This window comes from Diorhabda carinulata, chromosome 3 (assembly GCF_026250575.1).
Source record: "Diorhabda carinulata isolate Delta chromosome 3, icDioCari1.1, whole genome shotgun sequence".
NCBI classification, from domain to species: domain Eukaryota; kingdom Metazoa; phylum Arthropoda; class Insecta; order Coleoptera; family Chrysomelidae; genus Diorhabda; species Diorhabda carinulata.
In genome coordinates this window covers 17,742,752-17,753,721 of record NC_079462.1, presented here as the reverse complement: position 1 = coordinate 17,753,721, position 10,970 = coordinate 17,742,752, and positions in this window count along the sequence as shown.

The following is a 10,970-nucleotide window of genomic DNA, read 5'->3' as shown; positions in this document are numbered from 1 at the left end:
CCAAGTCATAAGAATCCTTACCTATTTGGAATGTCTCTAACCACTTTTTTGTTGTCTCTTCCATATTATTCGATTTCCAGTTTGATGTAACGATACGTGAAGATGTGGGTCTATGAATTGTTTGTTTCGATTAGACCATCTCATAGGCAATAGGCCTCTACTTGTTTTTCTCTATATTTTCTCCAATTTTGCTTATTATTTATCCCAGTTAAATAAAGCTGTTTACTTTCGAGATCTTCAAGCAAATGAGTCATTAGTTTTGTTTTGGTTCTATTTATTGTTTCTGTTGTCTGTTTTTTCTATTCAGAAGAAACGCCATCTCTCTGGTACAGCATAGTGTAAGTCTCCGATAACATAAATTACTCTCTCCCATTCATCTAGAGAGTTCTTCATTATAGCTTCGCCATTAATGTTATACAGTGTAGTTGATAAAACACACCCTTGTCTCACAACTTTTTATGGGTTGAGATCTCAACTCCCTATATTGTATAATTCCACTAGAATGCTAATTTTCCAGTAAGGATTTTTGATCAGGTTAATTAAGTGATTTATAATGCCCATTTGATTGAGTACCTCCCATAACCTATTCCAGTAGATAAAGTCGACAATCTTGTTTTTATCTTTAAAGCACATAACCATGGGGACATTATATTCTCGCCATTTATCTACCATTTGTCTAATGTCGAAATTTGATTTAGAGTGCTACCATCCTTTTAAAACAGGCATCTGCCCAATCGCTCTTTATTGTTACAACAAAATTTATCTAATTTCGTCACAATTTATTGCCTCATCCGCCATAATCCTCTGATCTGTATCGCTATGATTAGTTTCTGTGCCTAGACTTAGAAAAATAGCTTGATGAGAAGTTTCCCGGGAAAAACATATGATAAAACTGTCGCACGAGCCTATGGAGTTTTCACTTTAGAAATGACAAAAGTCAAAGAAGCAATTTCTTTTTTTCCCGGCTTAAGCACTACGAATCCAAGTGAAAATACTTTTAACAAGCTAAGACTCTTCAATGTTAAATGCCGTACACAAACTATATATTTTTCTTAGTGCTTGTCACATTTTTTTCTTACAGACTTACATGACTTACAGAAATCTAGTATTTTATTAAGGAATCTTTTGAATAGATTGAGCGAAATAAGAAATCAAAATTCATTCAATGGTTTGCTAAATAAGTTCAGAGATTTAGCAAAATGAGTGGAAAGTAACAACAGTTTTTAAAAATAAAAGACAAAAGATAACGAAGCGTTTTTTTGAATTATCACAAGATGAGATAATTTCAGACCCGGAATTATATTTCAAAGTCAATGTATACTATTGCTGTTTTGATATATTAATTTCTCAAACCAAACAAAGATTTCAGAGCCTTTGTGACCTGAGTAATATGTTCGTAGTATTACAATTGGAGAAACTCCTATCTTCTTCAAACGAAGTGATAAAAAATGCTTTCCGAAAACTGTCGGCTAAAGACACTAAAGACATCTCAGTTAATCTTTATGACCAATTAATTGCTCTGAAAACATGTTAAAAATTGGAAATTCAAAAGATTCCAGAGGTAGTAACACCATGCTTTCTATTCTTGATACTTCCAGTTCGACAGCAACAGCTGAAAGAAGTTTTTCAAAATTAAAACTGATAAAAAATTACCTAAGGACTTCGATGGGGCAGGAACGGCTATCAGACATAGAAAAACCGAAATCTTCTTCAGCTATAGATGATTTAATAAATCAATTTGCCGAAAAAAAGGCAAGGAAAGTGTATATTTAATTTGAATTGTTTGGTTAGCTCAATTTCTAGGAGTAAGCGATAACTTATAATTAATAAATATTTATTTTAATTTTATGCAAGCATTTTTGTTTCTTTTGTAAGAAAATTTTACCCTTCATTTGGGCTCCCAACTAATTGTGATACAGGGCCCCTCCAAAGCACGCTACGCCACTATATACGGTAAGTCATCTGTATTTGTATGGACTTGTTTGTTGTAAACGATCAGGTAATAGGTCCCTATCTTTTCAATCATCGCTTAAATGGAAAAGAATTCATAACATTCTTGAAAATAGCGTTTAGAAATCTCTTGGAGCACATTCCTTAGAACAGCAGAGCAAATATATGGCTGCAATAAGATGGCGTACCAACGAATGTTCAATTAGCTGTAAGAAATGTAATGCATTGAAAATTTTCAAATAATAATCTGAATAGGAGATCCTCGTGGTCGGCAACTTCGTTCCCAAATTTGTCTTTCATAGATTACACCTTGTGTATAGATATTGAAATATGGAAAAATCAATACCATGAACCACCGAACTGCAGGTTGTAGCCTTGTTAAGTGTATATTTAAGTCTTATTCGTATTGCCAATAGAAACAAGATAATTTCTGTAAATAATTGATAAATGGTAAAAAAAGTATTTAAACATTCAACTCGGCTTTAAAGTTCCAATAAGAAATAGCAAATTTAAGCCCAGAAAGGAAAATGCGTAAAATATAATAACAATAACATCCGTCCTGAAATAATTAAAATTCCAAGTGAAATTTGTATTGTCATATTATTTTTGAATTTAAATTCTATAAAAATTCATGTAAATAGTTTTCGCGAAATTGATCGAAAAAAAAACTCAAAAACTGAATGCCCACTCAAGACCCTCCTAGACGCTCTTGACACGAGTAGCAGCAAGAATGCTACTTATCCACACTATCGATTTATTCGGCTACTCGCTTTATCTACTACAATATGTATGTGATAGACTTCGATATAAAGTTAAAAAAATTGATTGAAAATTTCCCCATTTTTAATTTAGTTTGTCCACAATTTTCTGTCTATATTGACAATCCGTATCAAATCAATGAAAATCGTTTTTTTAAAATTTCACCTAATACGATATAACGCCATTCTATCAATAATCAATAACAATTGTTGATTGTATTTAACAGCAATCGTAGAAGGGATGAAAAAAAATCTAATGTCAAAAAATAATTTTATTTGCCATCTGGATCATTTTCATATTTTAGGCTAGCGTTATAATGGAAATGCTCCCATTCTAAACCAAGAAATATAACTGTTTTTCTGCTAACATCATAGTTATATTCAGAATTCTGAAATTTCTCGTTTGCAAATGCCAGGACCAACCACAACGAAATCAAATAATAACGGAACATAACGAGATATTCTTTACAAACAAAAAACACTATAGAAGAATAAAATTCTTGTTTTATGATGATTTTTCAATAACTTTTTTTCCACCTATCATTAATTGGAAATATACCATCAATAATTGATAAATATGAAAATATTCACGTACCAGACAAAGTAACAATAAATTTTTGGTGAACAATATTAAAGTGAGAGTCAATTAGATGAAGTATAAACACTATCATATCAAAAACGTCATTCAATAGAGTCTTTGACAAATTTCTAATAAATGGTTTAAATCATATATACCCTTAATATGACATACACAATTATTGTAATAATTGTTCATAGTTTTAAAATTTTGGATTTGAACTTCCCGATGAAACGCTCATTATCAATATGGCGGTGCACTGACGTCAGTACATAGTAAGCTTGTAAACAGTTAACGGCATTCTATGGTGTTTATTTGTTTTTCTGTGATTAAACGTCTCTTGAAACTTATTATAAGTGGTGTATAGTCCCTTAATGTACTTATACTTCATTGAAATCACCTGAAAAACTATTTACTCGCGTGCCTAAAGCAATAAAGGAGCTATCGAAGTGGTTACAACTTGCTGGAATAGATCCAGGGACTTTATCGACTACAACTTTAATTTATATTTATGAATATCACTTTGATATAAGTATAAATCGTTATATCTATTTTCCCAGCTTTATAATAAATTTGTAATCGCAAAAAACTGAAATTACCTGTGCACTGATACCCAAAACAAAGGTTATTAAGTAGCTCAAATCGGATCGCATCTGACGTTCACATTATTTCAACGAACAATTAATAAAAAAGAGTATGTCTTAGGAGCTTTTGAGATTCTAAGCCATGAATAAAAGTAATTATAAATTCATTTTCCATCAATGTCCAGAATCCTATTCAAACTCAAATGATTTGCGATTTGTATTATAGAATTTTTGTCTAATATGGAATGTGCTGCAAAAAAATTATCGACTGAATCGCATATATCCGTGACGCTAGGTAGTTATGCGTATAGCGTCACCAAAATTGGTTTAAGTTTTTTTTGGAGATGGATATACGTCACTCAACAGCTGTTGGTTGTTTTTAGTATGATGCCAGACATTTTAGAGGAAAAAATAAAAAAACTTTTGTAGGCTTATTGGAACAAGAATATACAAAGATAATAAAGAGAAACTAACCAAAACAATCATCTTCTAATAGATTGCAACTTAAATTTGTATAAGTCATTGTATCCATTCGACTTCAAAGTAACGACTGAATTTTCATTTTATACCGCAAATAACGAATGTTAACACGAAAGTAATATAACGTATTGTAATTTAACATCACGAAAATTGAGAATATCATGTAAAGTCAATCACTTGAATTTCCAACGATGCTAAGCCAAAGAATGCATACACCTATTACTCTTGTGATCTCTTTTTCAGTGCGAAATTATATACCAATGCTCCAGTAAAACATTTAGTTAAGAAAACTGACAAACTTCATATTTGACATTCAACAAACTAACTTTCTTGTTATTAACACGATAACTCAAACTTCACTACACTACGCTATCTAGACTCAGCTCGCATAGGCGAGAATAAACTTCACTCCCCTCTCATGATACCATTTTCAGTTATCAAATGTATAAAAGGGAAATAGGCGTATTTTTCCAGGACGAACAAACTGACTTTTGGGGATCTGCTTCTCGAAGATGAGTGACCCATTTGGGAGTATATTTTCTCTGTATGAGCAAACTTTACAAACACAAAAATTTAGACCAGTGCGATTGAAGGAATGGGTGATATGGGGGGTTGATTTTGCTTAATTTGTATTCAATTTTTTCCATTTATATAGACTTAAGGTACTAGTACCGGTTATAAGGGTAAAAATTATTTTTTCTTCAAGCGTATAATAATATCTATATTATTTTTGGCAACATAGATCGCAGAAATAACCTATTCTTCTTCTATCAAAATAATTAATGCTCATTATTGTACTAGTAACAAAATAATGACAAACGATAGCAAGGTCTTTTTATGGGCGTTGTAACCAAATAGGCAGGAACTGTCATTTAATTTGATTTTTGTCAGTTTTGAGAAGTGTATTGTAAAAATGTCTCAAGAAGAAAAATTCCAATGTATTGTTTTTACTCACCCAGTTTGCATAGTCTCGGCAAACGCCTCGGTAGTGCAAGAATCTAGGCTCAACATTAAAGATAGCCTTCTACTCCTAGTAACATAATGTACTATTTTTTCTCGTTTTCTTTATTATAATTGTATATAAAACTTTTTGTTTATTATTTTTTGATAATAAAAAATGTTTTTTCTTGAACATCATTTTATAGAGGGAGCCAAAGTAGACTGCGAAAATGGTAACCTCCCACTGGGCGAGATAATATTGAATTTGGTTAATATGAAACAAAAAATAAAAAAAGCTTTTCAAATAGAAAGGTACCTTATATCGCAATTTACCACCTTTGAATGAAAAATTGAAAAAAATAACGAAAAGGCGGCTGTTAAAAAAATATGTAATTATATATATTTTCCCATGGCCAAGGTTTCTTTAAATTATTTACAACTTTCTGGTAAATTACGGTAAATTACAACAAACCAAGTAAAACGCACAAAGAATTAAAAATCTGTCGAAATGCGCTTAAGTTGATAGGATAACAAACAAAATTTTACTTTTTGAACACGACATTGTTTAAATGACGGCCATTACGTTGACGGTACTCCTTAACCCGTTTGCATACATTTTCAAAAACTTTTTGAAGAAGTGGTCGAAGAATACTCCTAATCTTTTCTTCAATATTGTTTCTTAAATGTCAGGGCTCCGAGGTGGTCATTCAATATCACCTCTTCGTGAAATCACCTTTTCTGGGAACAGCTCGTGCAATGCTGCTAAAGAATTGTTAGTGGTGTGCGATGAGGCCCCATCCTGTTGGAACCATGTCGGTTATAATACTCACATTGTTGCAGTTGAGGCCCGAAAAATTGCGTATCATGTCGAAATAGCGTGCAGAAGTTGCAGTCACAGCATGTCTTCTGTTATCTTCATAAAAGTAGGGCCAATTAATGTAATTCGACGACATAGCAACCTAAACGTTGACTTTTGGGCTATGCACCGGAAGTTTATGTAAGGTCTATTCTATTCTCCTCAAAAACGACAATTTTGGAGATTTATGTAACCATCCAAATCAAATATACCTCATTGCTGAAGAAAATGTTAAAATTGTTAAATCTCTCTAATATTGCATTCACAAAATTCAATCTTATAACGTAATCATTTTCATGTAGAGCTTGCACAATTTGAATTTTATAGGCCTTTCGGTGTAAATCAGATCGCATTATGCAGTGAATTGTCGCTCTTGATAATCCCAATTGAGACTCATGCTTTCTGACGCTGAGGCTGTCGGCTTATAGAATATGCTACTGATGAATGTTTCCAGGCGTTTTTGCTGTCCTTGGGCGTCCGTGAAGAATTTCGACAATAGTGTTTCCAGAAGTATTGAATGTCTGCATCCAAGCTAAAATTGTTACATTGCTTGGATCTTCCGCAATATTGCGCAGTCGATAATGTAATCGATACAACCGTCGAACTCGAATAATCGATCGATTGTTCCCGAAATACGCGCGCACGCAAAGCGAGCGTTGCTTTCCCTTGTACGGCATGATGGCAACTAAAAATTTAATGACCCCCACGCCGCCCCTACTTATATACAAAAAAGTATACCAACCCAATTTTCAAAAATTATTTTATTCAAACAAACATAATAATATACAAAACTTTAACTAAAAACTACTAATTATTATAAATATTAATATTGAAAACACAATTTGTTGCATTCTGTAGACTAGTAAGAATTGCCCCGGTCCAGTGGAGTTATTTGGTTTCAACTGGAAGGTAGATGACGTCGATGAGGATGGCATCGGTTGCAGGTCGCATAAAGATGACGGTGACGGCAATGGTTTTAAGTCATTTGGCATGTAACAGCTCGGAATTAGTTTCATTTGCAGCCTTCAAAATGGCTTCGGGAAGTTCTTCGTCGGATAAATCCATTAATATTATTGTATCGGATTCGGTTTAATGTGGTTTAATTTAGAAGAAGATTGCACTTTGGTCACTTCGGTCACTTCCATGACGTTTTGAATAACTTTGACGTTTTAGTAACAATTACATGGTTATATAAAAAATATCTGTATTATTTTATATTTTCAAAAAATTAAAAATGCTACAAAAGCTAGAAAATGTATAATTTTTATTTGATGGACTATTCCGTAAATATTTATTTACCTGTAGTAACAATAGTTATAATCTCAGAAGCAAAAAACTATCTAATAAGGTAAAAATTTGCATAATTTTACTTTCCCGCACTAGTGCGGGAAAGTGACACTAAAAAACTAAAAAAAAAAATATTTTGATTTGTGGATTATATCTTAACATGAAAAAATCTTATTAGAATAATAATTTTTGGGGGCTTTTCAGTAATTGTGTTAATTTTAGGGGTTTTCAACTTAATATTTAGGAATATATTTTTGGAAGTACATAAGCTGCTTTTATTTGGTTGATAGGCACAAGATTTCTATTGTCTTTTAAGTCAGTATTTCCTGCCATGTAGTACAAACTCATTTTTGTAAAAATGAAATATGCCATTTGAATTAATTGATGGAATCCATGAGAATTTCATTATGATATATCAAAATATAAATAACTATCAGCCTATAGTGATTGAAATATGTAGAAAAGGAGCTACTTGCTTCCAATTTCAATGATAGACTTAATATTAAATTAATCGGAAAAATCTCAGTATTCGTAAATACTGAGAATGTAACAGTATGTGTATAGAACATCGCGAAATTATCCAAACTCATCATACCACTACCCACTTATTTATAATAATAAGCTATAATGCAAGTTGTTATCGGGTAGTAAATATATATGTCTACATATTGCAAAAATCGTGACAAACACTGCCCACCGTGTAATGAGGGGTCCCAATATCGAACGTCGTAAACTTTTCGTTCTCTCACTACTTCTGACACCATATCTTAGTGTGGTTATCAGAAGCGGTTCTGACAAATAGGCGAGTCACGCCCTGTAGCAGGTACCAAATTTAAATGCGTATTAAAAGAAAATTTCTTTCATTAATAATTTGAGATACCATATTGCTTTGTAATAAAAACCATATAAGTGTACCAAATGTCATTTGTCAATAAGCAAAATTTTCACACTAAGAAGATGAGTTTTGATGAGGCAAACAAGAAAGCTTCAAGTTTTTCGAAGAAATTGCGTTGGAATTAAGCATATAGGAAGAATATACTACAGAATTGGATAAATATAACAAAAAAGAAGAATCGATGAAGCAATTCATGAAGATATTGGGATGGTGGCGAGTGATTACATCAGAGCTAACACGTTTCTAGTTGTCTAATATCCGCACGAGCAAATCGGCAAGGGACCTATAAAGGATTTAACTTGAAATGCTCATTCTTTACAGAATTGAGAGAGTTGTTACAATCGATTCTATCAGAAAATATAGTTTTCTAGAAAAATTATACACTAATGATTAGTTCAGGAATGCTACCTTTCACTTCCGATTGTTCAGTGTACACCAGCGTACAATTGTTCAGCTGAGAGAAGCTTTTCCTGTTTGAATAATCATTTACTATAAATTTGAAGCCAAGAAAAGCTTAATGCTTTAGCTCTTTTATAAAGTCAGAACTAATGAATAAGTACAACAATATAATTAAACTGTTGAACCGCGAAGGTAATAAATAATATTCATTAACGTTTATCGTTGAAGGAGCTTTATTCATAGTATATAATTGTTCAATAGTTTAAAGAAGAACGTGACCTTACTAAAGTATTACATGATACAACTTTGCTTAAAATAATGTCTTTGACGACTTCCTTGCAGTGATAAAACCAAGAATCTTACATATACCCTTGGTTTCCAAATTAGATGCTGAGATTTTTTTGAAAAAAATATAATTTGAATAATTATGAACAAAGGTATAAAAATTCAGAGGTCAGTAGAGGGAGCAAAAAATTGAGAGCTTACAGGCTATCGATGTGATAAATCCTCCACTGCAACTATAATAATAAATACTGAGATATAGTTAAAAAAAGAACTATATTCACAAATTTTGATAGGTATCTATAATATTGCTATAAAAATTTTAGTTGTAATCACTGGTTGAAGTGTAACAAAACTCTTTCATTTGCATTATCTATCATATTTTTGTCGGAGTCATCACCGTATCCCTCAGTTATTGTCTAAAAATCATCTAAAAATGACCGACATCTACTTCAATAAACCATATATGTAATACTCCAATATTGACAGTTGATATGGGAAAAAACACCCCTACGTTACAGTGCCGACAATATTCATTTTCTCTTTCGTTCGAGACACTTTATCTATACTGCGCATGCTTATTGCTCGCAAAAGATGCGCAGAACTAACTGAAGCGCTTGGAGGAGGGAGAGAACGATACACTATTTGTTTCACTTAGTAGGAACACCAAAGAAACTAACTGTACGATAACAATTACACAACAAATTTTGTCTGCAAAGATATTTGTTTGCTAGGCTATTTGCAATATCAATCAAAAATAAAGTAGATTTTAAAGCGGAGTACCACCAAATGGACTAACTTGTGACTAGTTTTGTTTTCAAAAACAGAAACAAAAACCTTATTCTTGTTTCGAAAAAAAACTTGAAACTGGATTTCAACAAAAGCTAGCTCGAGCTGCATGTATTCTTCTGATACGTTTTATGGTAACCACAGTTTTCATCATATCTTCTCTAGATTATATATTAATATTTTTTTAGTCGAATCTTTTGTGCTGAAGCAAAAATGAAAGCGTTAGAAACCAATATATGGACCGATAAACTTATGGCAGATATGATAAATGATGACATAGGAATACATACAGAACTGAGGTCATCGTTTCATAATTTTGTGAGGACGACAAATTAAAGAACTTGTTAAATGTACTTGGATCAAAAATTTGTAAACAGAATACAAATTACACAGATGCTATATCTATAAAGGATCTATTGGCAATAACCTTAAGATTTTTAGCTTCAAAAGCTCAATATTTTTGTTTAAAGAATCCAGTTCTTGAATATCGTGAATTGCTACATTCTTCAACTGTCCATTGCTTTTTTCTTCCATAGTTTACAAAACAAAATAAACCTCATGTTTGTTTCAATGAAATAATAATAGAAAAAATAACCTATTCACTGCCGATAATCGTAATTTATTCTAGGTATATATAGGGTATAGAATAATACAAACGGACTACATTCTATAACTGTGACATATGATTGTAGGTTGAAACAGTACAGTCATATCTTACCAATTTGCACAAAACCTCGGTGTGAGCCTTGGCCGTCTAAACAATTCGCTTCTAAACTGGTCTGCTCTTCACCACTATTCCCCATCTTCTCACATTCATTGTTTGTAAGTCTTCGTAAACTTTATCAGTCCATCTGATACAGGATCTACCTTTTTTTCTACTGCGGTATATTTTGGAGTTCATGATGCTCTTAGGCATCCATTCATCCTCCATTATTTGAATGTATCCAAACCATCTCATCCTCTGGGCTTTGATAAATCGCCTAGTATTTCATCGATTCCTCTATTATTTAGAACTCTCCAGTCTGCTTCATTCATTCTAATTGGTCCATATATTCTGATAATTTTTATCACAAATATTTTTAATCTTTCTTGGTCTTTTGTATTATCACCAAGCATTCACTGCCATAAGTTACTATTGGTCTTATTATAGTCCTGTATCGTTTCAATTTCGTTC